The 13844-nt window shown below is 40.0% G+C and overlaps 1 long non-coding RNA gene across 1 annotated transcript in view; it reads left to right on the top strand.

The window, feature by feature from the left end:
- LOC113879175 overlaps positions 1–13844 on the top strand; it is a 170507-nt gene that overhangs the window by 89725 nt on the left and 66938 nt on the right. The window lies entirely within an intron of this gene.

The following is a 13844-nucleotide window of genomic DNA, read 5'->3' as shown; positions in this document are numbered from 1 at the left end:
TAAAATGAGTTTTAAAAATTGTTGATCTGTTGTGCACTTTCTTACTTACAATAGCTAGTTTAAAGATACTTATAGTACAGCATTTTTTTTTTACAGTTTTCTTCCTGCTAGCTTAGTGTTTTCATTATATGAAAATTTTGCTCCTCACTTTTTCTGTCTTATAACGTATCATTTTTATGTGTGATTTCTGACTTTTCACATTTATTATATGTGTTTAAAGTTTCATTAAGAGACACTAGCAATTATTTCTATAAATGATGTGAATTGTTTCATTAGCTAAGTTTCTTGTTTCAGGATTAATTCTGCATGTGTACTCAGTTGCTCAGTCACATCTGACTCTTTGTGACCTTATGGACTATAGCCCACCAGGCTCCTCTGTCCTTGGGCTTCTCCAGGCAAGAATACTGGAGTGGTTTGGCATTTCATCCCCCAGGGGATCTTCCAAACCCAGGATTGAACCAGTGTCTCCTGAGGCTCCTACACTGCACATAGATTCTTTACCTCTGAGCCACCTGGGAAGCCCAGACTGAAGAGCATTTATTTCAATAAAATATTTCATTAGAAACAACTTTGATTTTCAGTAATGTGATGCTCTTTTTTCTGTAAGACTTTTATTTATACTACTTTATTTTCCTTTTCTTCTGTACAAATCAACTCTCCTGTGCAAGTTGCTTCCCTTCCACCAGCACTGGCATCCTAAGGCTGCCCTCTGACCCTATCCACAGTTGAGAACATATATCAACTTTCCAGTAACCAGTGCTGTGCTCTACTAAATCTTGCTTCTGTTCTCATTATTTTCCATTCACCATAGGAATCTTCTTTTTTGGTGATAATATCGGTACCTGCAACGACTAGAATACCACTGCACTCATCTTTTTTTCCTACTGGATTCTCTGCTCTGTTCTAAAGGCCTGCTTCATGAGTTTCTTTCATTTATGCATAAACTCAAGGTCAATGGAATCTCTGTCTCCTTATACTTCTGTAGACATGAATTGCAGCTGGATTTATCTTTCTGTTGAATGCTATAGTTTTCAAGGATGTGGATGGCAGTTTATGTAACATAGTAACTTATGTTACTGTCATCCCTGATCTCAGATGGTAAAGAATATGCAGGAGACTGGGGTTTCATCCCCAGGTCAGAAAGAACCCCTGGAAAAAAGAATGACAACCCTCTCCAGTATTCTTGCCTGGAGAGTTCCACGGACAGAGGAGCCTGATCGGGTACACTTTATGGGGTCGCAAAGAGTCAAATACCGCTGAGCAAATAACACACTACATCCTAGGAAAGCATCTATCCATCATTGTTTTGAGGGGATAGGTAGGAGGGATGATATCTGAATAGTTTTATTAAATCTTAGCAATGATTTATGCGATTGAAATATATAAAGGAAGTTATATAAAAAGTTAAAGCAAGTTTAAAACCACAAAAGATATGCTTCAACTTTTATATTATAGTCTTTTAAAATTCTTGCTATGCCCAATTGTTTCTAGTTGTATATGAAACACTTTTATTTCAGATACAATATGATGTCTGTTTCATTACCTTCATGCCACACACTTTGTAAATTATTGTTCTTGAGAAGTAATATACTGCCTATAAAGGGCAACAAAATTTGCCATGCTAAATTGTGTCTCTTTGGCATAAGGATAATTTTAGACTTGTTACGAGATTTGAGGATCAGGCTGCTTTCTACTTTAAAGTCAATAGGCAAGGTTAATGGAAAAGAAATTTTGCTTTTTTTCAGAGGCCGGTAATGGGTGATGTGTGTGTGGTGGTGGTGGTGGTGGTGGTTGTGGGGTAGGGGATTCCTGTCTAAAGGCTGACTCTCCCACACTAACGATCATTGGCCATAAATTATATAGGTAAAGGGAGAGAAACGTACAGTCAGCTCTGTTAGTCATCTTGAAATTATTCATGCAGTGGTCTGATCAGCATCATCACTTTTAAGTACAGTTCGTCACTTTTAAGTACCCTTTTATTCTTCAGTTCCAGGGTCAGTTTGTTCCCATTTCTTTGAGGCCAGCTCTTGAAATGTGGCAGCTATGTCACGGTTTCAGCCTGGTCATCTTACTTCTTCCACCTGGTGGGGCTTTTAGACTCTATAAGACAGCTCACAGGATATGGCTCAGGGTATTATCTATCAGCCTTGTTGTTCAGTAGGTAAATCATGTCTGACTCTTTGCTACCCCATGGACTGCAGCACACCAGGCTTCACTGTCCTTCAATATCTCCCAGAGTTTGTTCAAACTCATGTCCATTGAGTTGGTGATATTATCTAACCATCTCATCCTCTGTCACCCCCTTCTCCTTTTGCCTTCAGTCTTTCCCAGCAGTAGAATCTTTTCCAAGGAGTTGGCTTTCTGCATTAGGTGGCCAAAGTGTTAGAGCTTCAGCTTCAGCATCAGTCCTTCCAGTGAACATTCAGGGTTGATTTCTTTTATGATTGACTAGTTTGATCTCCTTGCAGTCCAAGGGACTCTCAAGAAGCTCCTCCAGCCCAAAATTCAAAAGTGTAGTTCTTTAGGTCTAAGCCTTCTTCATGGTCCAACTCTCACATCTGTACATGACTACTGGAGAAACCAGAGTTTTGAATATATAGATTTTGTCAGCAAAGTGATGTCTCTGCTTTTTGATACACTGTTTAGGTTTGCATTGCTTTTCTTCAAAGGAGCAAGAGTCTTTTAATTTCATGGCTGCAGTCACCATCCCCTTGAAAAGGAACTAAAGGTCCTTGATGTACCTTTATGACTAAATATTATTATTTAGTCTTGTTCAACTGTTTTCTTTTGTTTGTTCACTTTCTCACTTCTCTGATTAATTTTTTTCTTTGGCTAAAGTTTTTCCACAGACAAAAGGTGTGGTAGCCACACGTTCAGGGAAACAAACTCACTAAGAAGGACAATGCAGATAGTGAAGTGCAGTTTATTACACCGGCGGGCCCAAGGCAGAGTCTCCTCTTAGCCAAGGACCCTGACCAGCATTAGCGAAAATCTTTTATACCTCATGTGTATGTGTCTGAACCCACCACTCCAACTTCCTTGAGACTTACATAAACAAAGGAAGGGTAAATACAATCCCAATAACCCCATCATTTACTTGTTATGTATTCAAACAGTTAAACAATTGGCCAATAATCAATAAGCCCGAGGTTACATTCAGAGAGATACAGAAAAATTTATGGCCTGTCCAGAGGCAAGGGTGATTAGTGTGTTTTCTCTTAGGCAATGAGTAACCTGGATATGATCTTCAAGGTTCCCCTGTCCAGAGGTGGTCTTATCATTCTGTTGTCATTTCCATAGGCACTAAACACAGAGTTCAGCATCCATTGGAGAGGTGGCCAAGCATGATCAGCATGAACAGGCCTAAGATGGAGTCCAGGACCTATGAATTCCTTCTTCAAAGGCAGGCTGAAGGTGTGGGAGAAAGGATCAGAGGGCCCTGTTTTATTTCATGTTGATTATTTTTAAGAAAAAACAGACATAGAAACATCTCTGAAAATAAAGTTACCCTTTTGTCAGAGATATTTATATTTATAAGAGAAATATCCATTTGTAAGGGTATCTTCTTTTCTTCTAGGTGGAGAATACTTAATTCCCTAGAAAGTCTTTATCAATGGAGAAGGCAGTTATCTAAATCTGCATATCAATTCAACCTTTTAAAATGTTTTCTTTTGATAGTCTTCCTTAACTGCCCTCCTCCCTCCACATGTTTTTTTGTTTTTAGCTGGAGATAGTACTTATGATGATTTGTGTATATGTGTTAGTTGGTCAGTCCTGTCTGACTATTTGGGACCCCATGGACTGTACCCTGACAGGCTCTTCTGTTCACAGGATTTCCCAGGCAAGAATACTGGAGTGGGTAGCCATTTCCTTCTTCAGGGAATCTTCCCCATCCAGGGATCATACCTGGATCTCCTGCATTGCATGTGGATTCTTTACCAACTGACCACCAGGAAAGCCCACTTATGATGGTTGCTTGGGCTAATTTGGACAGTTACTAAGTTTTCCTGGTTATCTCTCTTGTATACAGGTAATAAACATGTCATTAAGCTTATTTGTTTTGCTCTTGTTGATCTTTTATTACAGGTGGTCTCAGCTTTAAGGAAAATTATTTTTCATACCCTCCAAATACAGCTCTGCATAACAACTGATTTTTAGGTTATTCTCAAAAATCATTTGTTTGCCAGGATACTTCTCCTTCTTGCTTTCATTCAGTGTACATGTGATTGGTATTCTGGTCCATTTCATATCTTTTATAATAAATATTTTCACAGGAAGATATTTTAGTAATATTAGTTTGTTGAGAAAGTGAATAAAATTAGATATACTACCTTACTCAACTGAATTCTAGCTACTCTTCCTTCTCTGCCTAGGAAAATTAAATAATTTTGAGCTGAAAAACAGGTCCATAGAAAGACGCACATAAACTCATACATGCAAAACCTTTTTGGATATGCTTATTTTACCATTTGTGCGTGCTTACTAATTCATGTCCGACTTTGTGACCCATGGACTGTAGCCCACCAGACTCTTCTGTCCATGGAATTTCCCAGACAAGAACTATGAGTTGCTATGACCTCTTCCAGTGGACCTTCCCAACCCAGGGATAGAACCTATGTCTCTTGCATCTCCATCATTGACAGGTGGATTCTTTACCACTGAGTCACTGGGAAAGCTCCATTTTACCTAACCAAAGAAAAATTGTTGTATCAGTAGAAGTAATAGTATATAGTAGAGTTTTTCTAACAATGGCATTAGATATTATTTGATTTCAAAATAACACTATAAGAATATTTTAAAAAGCAGTAAATAACACAGTCACATGAGGCAAGGCAAGATGGTGGAAAAGAAAGATGTGTGCTCATCTTCTGTGAAAACTCCAAAACTGCAACTCGTTGCTGAATAACCACTGACAGGAGAATGTTGGATTCTACCAAAAAATTTCCCTGATGTCCAAGGGCAAGGGAGAAGATGGTAGGAAGAGTGACATTACATTTAGAATCAAACCTCATCACGCCAGTGATGCTCAGAGGGCTCAAAACACCTTGTGTGCACAGGACCCAGAGACCCCACAGGAGACTGAGCCAGACCTGCCTTTGAATGTTTGAAGGTCTCCTGCAGAGGGATGGTCAGCAGTGGCCTGCCACTGAGACAGGGGCACTGGCTGCAGCAGACCTGGAAGACTCTGTGTGTGAGCCCTACCATAGAGCCACTGAGCAGACAAGCCACAAACTGGAGAACAATTATACCAAAAAAGCTCTCCCACTGTTGTGACAGTTCTAGGGCCCACAGAAGATTTCCCAGCCTGGGGATCTGCAAAGGGACTGAGAACCCCTAGGGAATTTGACTTTGAAGGCCAGTGGGATTTGACTGCAGAACTCCCACAGGACTGGGAAAACAGACTCTTCGAGGGTACAAAAAAACCTTCTGTACACTAGGATCCAGGAGAAAGCAGCAGTGACCCCACAAAAGACTGAGCCAGACTTGCCTGTGAGTGTCCAGGAATCTCCTGTGGAGGCTTGGGTCTACAGTGTCCAGCTGTGGGATCAGGGACACTGAATACAAAAGTTCTGGTGTAAGCCCTTTGGAAGGAGGTTTCCATTACCTCCATTACCCCTATCATAGTTTGGGCTCAGGCCAAACTACAGGGAGGGAAGATAGCCCCACCCATCAACATAAAATTAGATTAAAGGTTTACTGATTATGGCCCCACCCACCAGTTCAGTTCAGTTCAGTTCAGTCACTCAGTCATGTCTGATTCTTTGCAACCCCATGAATTGCAGCACGCCAGGCCTCCCTGTCCATCACCAACTCTCCGAGTTCACTTAGACTCACGTCCATCGAGTCAGTGATGCCAGCCAGTCATCTCATCCTCTGTCATCTCCTTCTCCTCCTGTCCCCAATCCCTCCCAGCATCAGAGTCTTTTCCAATGAGTCAACTCTTCGCATGAGGTGGCCAAAATACTGGAATTTCAGCTTTAGCATCATTCCTTCCAAAGAAATCCCAAGGCTGATCTCCTTCAGAATGGACTGGTTAGATTTCCTTACAGTCCAAGGGACTCCCAAGAGTCTTCTCCAACAGCACAGTTTAAAAGCATCAATTCATCGGTGCTCAGCTTTTTTCACAGTCCAACTCTCACATCCATACATGACCAAAGGAAAAACCATAGCCTTGACTAGACAGACCTTTGTTGGCAAAGTTTGAATATGCTATCTAGGCTGGTCATAACTTTCCTTCCAGGGAGTAAGTGTCTTTTAATTTCATGGTAGCAGTCACCATCTGTAGTGATTTTGGAGCCCAGAAAAAAAAAAAAAAAATCTGACACTGTTTCCATTGTTTCCCCATCAATTTCCCATGAAGTGATGAGACCAGATGCCATGATCTTCGTTTTCTGAATCTTGAGCTTTAAGCCAACTTTTTCACTCTCCATTTTCACTTTCATCAAAGGCTTTTTAGTTCTTCCTCACTTTCTGCCACAAGGGTGGTGTCATCTGCATATCTGAGGTTATTGATATTTCTGCTGGCAATCTTGATTCCAGCTTGTGCTTCTTCCAGCCCAGTGTTTTTCATGATGCACTCTGCATATAAGTTAAATAATCAGGGTGACAATATACAGCCTTGATGTACTCCTTTTCCTATTTGGAACCAGTTTGTTGTTCCATGTCCAGTTCTAACTGTTGCTTCCTGACCTGCATACAGGTTTCTCAAGAGGCAGGTCAGGTGGTCTGGTATTCCCATCTCTTTCAGAATTTTCCACAGTTTATGTGATTCACACAGTCAAAGGCTTTGGCATAGTCAAGAAAGCAGAAATAGATGTGTTTCTGGAACTCTTGCTTTTTCCATGATTCAGTGCATGTTGGCAATTTGATCTCTGGTTCCTCTGCTTTTTCTAAAACCGGCTTGAACATCTGAAAGTTCACGGTTCATGTACTGCTGAAGCCTGGCTTGGAGAATTTTGAGCATTACTTTACTAGCGTATGAGATGAGTGCAATTGTGTGGTAGTTTGAGCATTCTTTGGCATTGCCTTTCTTTGGGATTGGAATGAAAACTGACATTTTCCAGTCCTGTGGCCATTGCTGAGTTTTTCAAATTTGCTGGCATATTGAGTACAGCACTTTCACAGTATCATCTTTCAGGATTTGAAATAGCTCAAATGGAATTCCATCACCTCCACTAGCTTTGTTCGTAGTGATGCTTTCTAAGCCCCACTTGACTTCACATTCCATGATGTCTGGCTCTAGGTGAGTGAAACACCATTGTGATTATCTTGGTAATGAAGATCTTTTTTTATACAGTTTTTCTGTGTATTCCTGCCACCTCTTCTTAATATCTACTGCTTCTGTTAGGTCCATACCATTTCTGTCCTTTATCAAGCCCATCTTTGATGAAATGTTCCCTTGATATCTCTAATTTTCTTGAAGAGATCTCTAGTCTTTCCCATTCTGTTGTTTTCCTCTATTTCTTTGCATTGATCACTGAGGAAGGCTTTCTTATGTCTTCTTGCTGTTCTTTGGAACTCTGCATTCAGATGCTTATATATTTCCTTTTCTCCTTTGCTTTTCACTTCTCTTCTTTTCACAGCTGTTTGTAAGGCCTCCTCAGACAGCCATTTTGCTTTTTTGCATTTCTTTTCCATGGGGACGGTCTTGATCCCTGTCTCCTGTACAATGTCACAAACCTCCGTCCATAGTTCATCAGGCACTCTATCTATCAGATCTAGTCCCTTAAATCTGTTTCTCACTTCTATTGTGTAATCATAAGGGATTTGATTTAGAGTCAGGAGCCAGCGTGAGGAACTCCGCTCATGGCAAAGGTCATGAGGAAGGAGGCTCAGCATATGCAAAGGCAGGATCGAGCCTCAGGAGTCCCCCTGGATATTCTCAAGCATCTACCCCCAAAACCAGAGTCTGCCTACTTTACTGCTTTGTGAGTAAAGTCAGAGCTCACCTCTGACTTTATGGGGGCTGTCCCCCACCACCATCTCACTCTCTCTGAAAAGGAGTTAACTTACAGCTCCAGTTAATGAAGTTCCTGGGCATAATAGGAGTGTTTAAATCCAAACCCCTCAGATGGCTCTCTAACTCGCCTGACAAGTTTACCCGGACTCCTACAGCTATGCATATGATTGTTTACAGTCTCCCAGCTGCGAGAGGCACGGGAAGATTTAGGTTATACCTGAATGGTCTAGTGGTTTTACCTACTTTATTCAATTTAAGTCTGAATTTGGCAATAAGGTGTTCATGATCTGAGCCACAGTCAGCTCCTGGTCTTATTTTTGTTGACTGTATAGAGCTTCTTCTTTGGCTGCAAAGAATATAATCAATCTGATTTCGGTGTTGACCATCTGGTGATGTCCATGTGTAGAGTCTTCTCTTGTGTTGTTGGAAGAGGGTGCTTGCTATGACCAGTGCATTTTCTTGGCAAAACTCTCTTAGTCTTTGCCCTGCTTCATTCTGTATTCCAAGTCCAATCAAAGTAAGAAGCAAATTTCTCACAGCCAGTCCTTCCCATATGGAAGCTTCCATAAGCCTCTTATCCTTACCCATCAGAGGGCAGACAGAATGGAAACCACAGTTATGGAAAACTAATGAAACTGATCGCTTGGAACACAGTGTTGTGTAACTCAATGAAAGTAGGAGCCATGCCATGTAGGGCCACCTCATTGGATGGATCATGGTGAAGGGTTCTGACAAAACATGGTCCACTGGAGAAGGAAATGACAAACCACTTCAATATTCTTGCCTTGCAAACCCAATGAACAGTATGAAAAGGCAAAAAGATATGACACTGAAAGATGAAATCCTAGTTTAGTAGGTGTCCAATATGCTACTGGAGAAGAGTGGAGAAATAGCTCCCAAAAGAATAAAGATGCTGAGCCAAAGTGAAAACAATGCCCAGTTGTGGATGTGACTGGTGATAGAAATAAACTCCAATGTTGTAAAGAACAATATTGCCATGGAACCTATAATGTTAGGTCCATAAAACAAGGTAAATTGGAAGCAGTCAAACAGGAGATGACAAGAGTGAACATTGACATTTTAGGAATCAGTGAACTAAAATGTACTGGAATGGGCAAATTTAATTCAGATGACCATTATATCTACTACTATGAGTAAGAATCCCTTAGAATAAATGGAGTAGTCCTCATAGTCAACAAAAAAGTCTGAAATGCAGTACTTCAGTGCTATCTCAAAAAAGATAGAATGATGTCTCATCATTTCCAAGGCAAAACATTCTCTAGCAAAGTAATTCAAGTCTATGCCCCAACCACTAATGCTGAAGAAGCTGAAGTTGAACGGTTCTATGAAGACCAACAAGAGCTTCTAGAACTAACACTAAAAAAAAAAAAAAAAAAAAAGATGTCTTTTCATTATAGGGGACTGGAATGCAAGAGTAGGAAGTCAAGAGAAACCTAGAGTAAAGGCAAGTTTGGCCATGGAGTACAAAATGAAGCATGGCAAAGGCTAACAGTATTGCAAAGAGAGCACACTGGCATAGCAAACACACTCTTCCCACAACATGAGAGACAACTCTACACATGGGCATCACCATATGGTAAATACCAAAATCAGAGAGATCATATTCTTTGCAACCAGAGATGGAGAAGCTCTATACTTTCAGCAAAAACAAAATGAGGAACACCTGAGGCTCATATCATAAACTTATATTTGTAAAACTCAGACTCGAATTGAAGAAACTAGGGAAAGCCAGTAGGCTACTCAGGTGTGACATGAATCAAATGGAAGTGACAAATAATTAAAGGGATTAGATCCAATAGACAGAGTGCAGGAAGAACCATGGACAAAGGTTTATAACATTGTACAAGAGGTGGTTACCAAAAACATCTCCAAGAAGAAGAAACGCAAAAAGGGCAAAATGGGTTTCTGAGGAGGCCTTACAAATAGTTGAGAAAAGAAGAGAAGTGAAAGGCAAAGGAGAAAAAGAAAGATATATCCATCCAAATGCAGTGTTCCAAAGAATACCAAGGAGAAGGAACAAAGCTTTCCTAAGTGATCAATGCAAAGAAATAGAGGGGAACAATAGAATGAGCAAGACTAGAGATGTTTTCAAGAAAATTAGAGATACCAAGGGAATGTTTCATGCAAAGATGAGCACAATAAAGGACAGAAACTGTATGGGCCTAAAAGAAAGAGAAGATATTAAGAAGACGTGGCAAGAATACATGGAAGAACTACAAAAAAAAGATCGTCATGACCCAGCTAAGCATGATGGTGTGATCACTCACCTAGACCCAGACATCCTGGAGCGTGAAGTCAAGTGGGCCTTAGGAAGCATCACTATGAAAAAAGCTAGTGGAACTGACAGAATTCCAGTTGAGCTATTTCAAATCCTAAAAGATGATGCTGTGAAAGTGTTGCACTCCATATGACAGCAAATTTGGAAAACTCAGCAGTGGCCACAGGACCAGAAAAGGTCAGTTTTCATTCCAATCCCAAAGAAAGCTAATGCCAAAAATTGTTCAAACTATATGCACAATTGCACCAATCTCACACACTAGGAAAGTAATGCTCAAAATTCAGCAAGCCAGGCTTCAACAGGAGATGAACTGAGAACTTCAGATGTTCAAGCTGGATTTAGAAAAGGCAGAGGAACCAGAGATTAAATTGCCAACATCTGCTGGACCACAGAAAAATCAAGAGAATTCCAGAAAAAAACATTTACTTCTGCTTCATTGACTATACTAAAGCCTTTGGCTATGTGGATCACAACAATCTGTAGCAAATTCTTAAACAGATGGAAATAACAGATCACCTTATCTGTCTCCTGAGAAGTCTGTATTCAGGTCAAGATGCAACAGTTAGAGCCAAACAAAGAACAATGGACTGGTTCCAAATTGGGAAAGGAGTATGTCAAGGCTGTGTATAGTTACCCTTCTTATTTAACTTTAATGCAGATTATGTCATGTGAAATGACAGACTGCATAAAGCACAAGTTGCAATCAAAATTATTGGGAGAAATATCAATAACCTCAGATACAGATGACACCATCCTTATGGCAAAAAGTGAAAAGTAACTAATGAGCCTCTTGATGAAAATGAAAGAGGAGAGTGAAAAAGTTGGCTTAAAACTCAACATTCAAAAAATGAAAATCATGGCATCCAGCCCTATCACTTCATGGCAAATAGATGGAGAAACAATGGAAACAGTGAGAAACTAATTTTGAGGGGAGGCTCCAAAATCACTGTAAATGGCGACTACAGCCATGAAATTAAAAGACACTTGCTCTTTGGAAGAAAAGCTATGACCAAGCTAGATACATATTAAAAATAGAGATTTGACTTTACCAACAAAAGTCCGTCTAGTCAAAGCTATGTTTTTTTCCAGTAGTCATGTATGGATATGAGAGTTGATCCATAAAGAAAGCTGAGCACTGAAGAACTGATGCTTTTGAACTGTGGTGTTGGAGAAGACTCTTGAGAATCCCTTGGACAGAAAGGAGATCACACAACTCAATCGTAAAGGAAATCAGATCTGAATATTCATTGGAAGGACTGATGCTGAAGCTGAAGCTCCAATACTTTGGCCACCTGATGTGAAGAACTGATTCAGTGGAAAAGTCCGTGATGCTGGACAAGATTGAAGCCAGGATTATAAGGGGCAACATAGGATGAGGTGGTTGGATGACATCACCAACTCAATGGACATGAGTCTGAGCAAGATCTAGGAGCTGGTTGATGGACAGGGAAGCCTGGAGTGCTCCAGCCCATGGAGCTGCAAAGAGTCAGACATGACTGAGCTATTGAGCTCAACTGAAAGCAGTCACTTGTACACAGGTTATGTAATACACATTAAATGGATACTTAAGGCTATAGAAGGCAATATAAGCCCTATAAACACATTTCTGGAACTTCTAAATTTAATACCTCAAATTATAAATATTCTCATCTCTTTTAAGTTTCTACTCATTAGCAAATATCCTGTGATTTATTACATTGTGTATTCTCAGTATTTCCTAAAAAGATTAATTTTTTTGTTTGTGTGTGAGCTTGATTTGGAATTGTTAAAAGGTAAACTGGAGTGTGGGTTTCCTGGGCAACTCAGTTGATAAAGAATCCACCTGCAATGCAGGAGACACTGTTTTGATTCTTGGGTCTGGAAGTTTCCCTGGAGAAGGTATAGGCTACTCACTCCAGTATTCTTGGTCTTCCCCGGTGGCTTAGATGGTAAAGAATTCACCAGCAATATGGGAGACATGGGTTCTTTCCTTGGGTTAGGAAGTTTCCCTGGAGGAGGGCATGGCAACTGACTCCTATATTCTTGCCTAGAGAACTCCATAGACTAGGAGTCTAGCAGGTTACAGTCCATAGGGTTGCAAAGAGTCAGACCTGGCTGAGCAACAAAGCACAGCATCGAAAACTGAAGCATATTAAAATGTTAAAAGATTATTTGAGCTAGGCAAATTTGAATCAGGTAGTGCCAAGCTGGAACTGTTTAAGAGCCCTCCACCAATAACACAGGAATAAATTATATAAATATAAGGTGGAATTGATTAAGAAAATCATTGATTGTCCATAGCTTAAAGTCTCATTTGTAATTCATAACTTTGACGGACTTACAGGCTTAGATTTTGGTTTGCCTATGTAGGTGTCCATAGCATTAGAGGTACATTGTTCTAATGGCTGTCTCTTTAATTAATTTAACAAAATTCGCATCAAAGAACTTGAAGCTCAGACATCACCGGCTCAATGGACATGAGTTTGAGCAAGCTCCAGGAGTTGGTGTTGGACAGGGAACCTGATGTGCTACGGTCCATTGGGTGGCAAAGAGTCGGACATGACTGAGTGACTGAAATGAACTGAACTAAGTTCAGAAATATTTCTACCAGACAATTTTCACACATATTAGATATAAAACTCCCTGCCCCCTTTACTCATAAAGTTAATGTTCTATATTGAAACTTGGAAGAATCATCTGAGAATGCATCTATATATCTTTATATCTGTCTCATATAGAAAAATCACAATTTATCTCACACAAAATATTTTTGCCATGTGCAGAAGCCTGTGGAAAATACAATTTTGTTTCTACAATCACTTACCTACATGAAGCAAAGGGCCTGGTATTCAGTATTCAAAAAGCAGAAGTTATATTTGGTAAATAGATTTATAAATGGATAATTTGGAAATTTATGTATAAATTCATTAAATTTATTAACAGTGTTTGAAGGAAGTTTGCTGTTATTCAGTACCTAAGTCATGCCTGACTCTTTACAACCCCATAGACTGCAGCACTCCAGCATTATCTATCCTTCACCATCTCCTTGAATTTGCTCAAACTCATGTCCATTGAGTCGGTGATGCCATCTAATCATCTCATCCTCTGTTGCCCCGTTTCCCCCCTTCCCTCAGTCTTTCCAAGCATCAGGATCTTTTCTAATGAGTCAGCTCTTTGCATCAGGTGGGCCAAAGTGTTGGAGCTTCAACTTCAGCATCAGCCCTTACAATAAATATTCAGGGCTGATTTCCTTTGATTTTCTTTAGAATTCACTGATTTGATCTCCTTGCTGCCCAAGGGACTCTCAAGAGCCTTCTCCAGCACTACAATTTGAAAGAATCAATTCTTTAGAACTCAGCCTTCTTTACAGTCATACTCTCACATCCGTACATGACTACTGGAAAAACCACAGAGTTGTCTATACAGACCTTTGTCAGTAAAGTGATGTCTCTGCTTTTTAACTTAAAAAAGGAAGAAAGAATAGTGATGGAAAGAAGAGTTGTCTTTCATTTAGGAAAACCCAGTCATAAAAATCCTTACTCTTGCCAACTACACACCATTACTTACCATAGACACTTGCTATCCACCTCTACAAGGATTCAATCA

The sequence above is a fragment of the Bos indicus x Bos taurus genome, chromosome 20 (assembly GCF_003369695.1).
Source record: "Bos indicus x Bos taurus breed Angus x Brahman F1 hybrid chromosome 20, Bos_hybrid_MaternalHap_v2.0, whole genome shotgun sequence".
Lineage (NCBI taxonomy): Eukaryota > Metazoa > Chordata > Mammalia > Artiodactyla > Bovidae > Bos > Bos indicus x Bos taurus.
The sequence above is the reverse complement of the archived record's forward strand: the minus strand, read 5'-3'. Positions and strand labels throughout refer to the sequence as shown.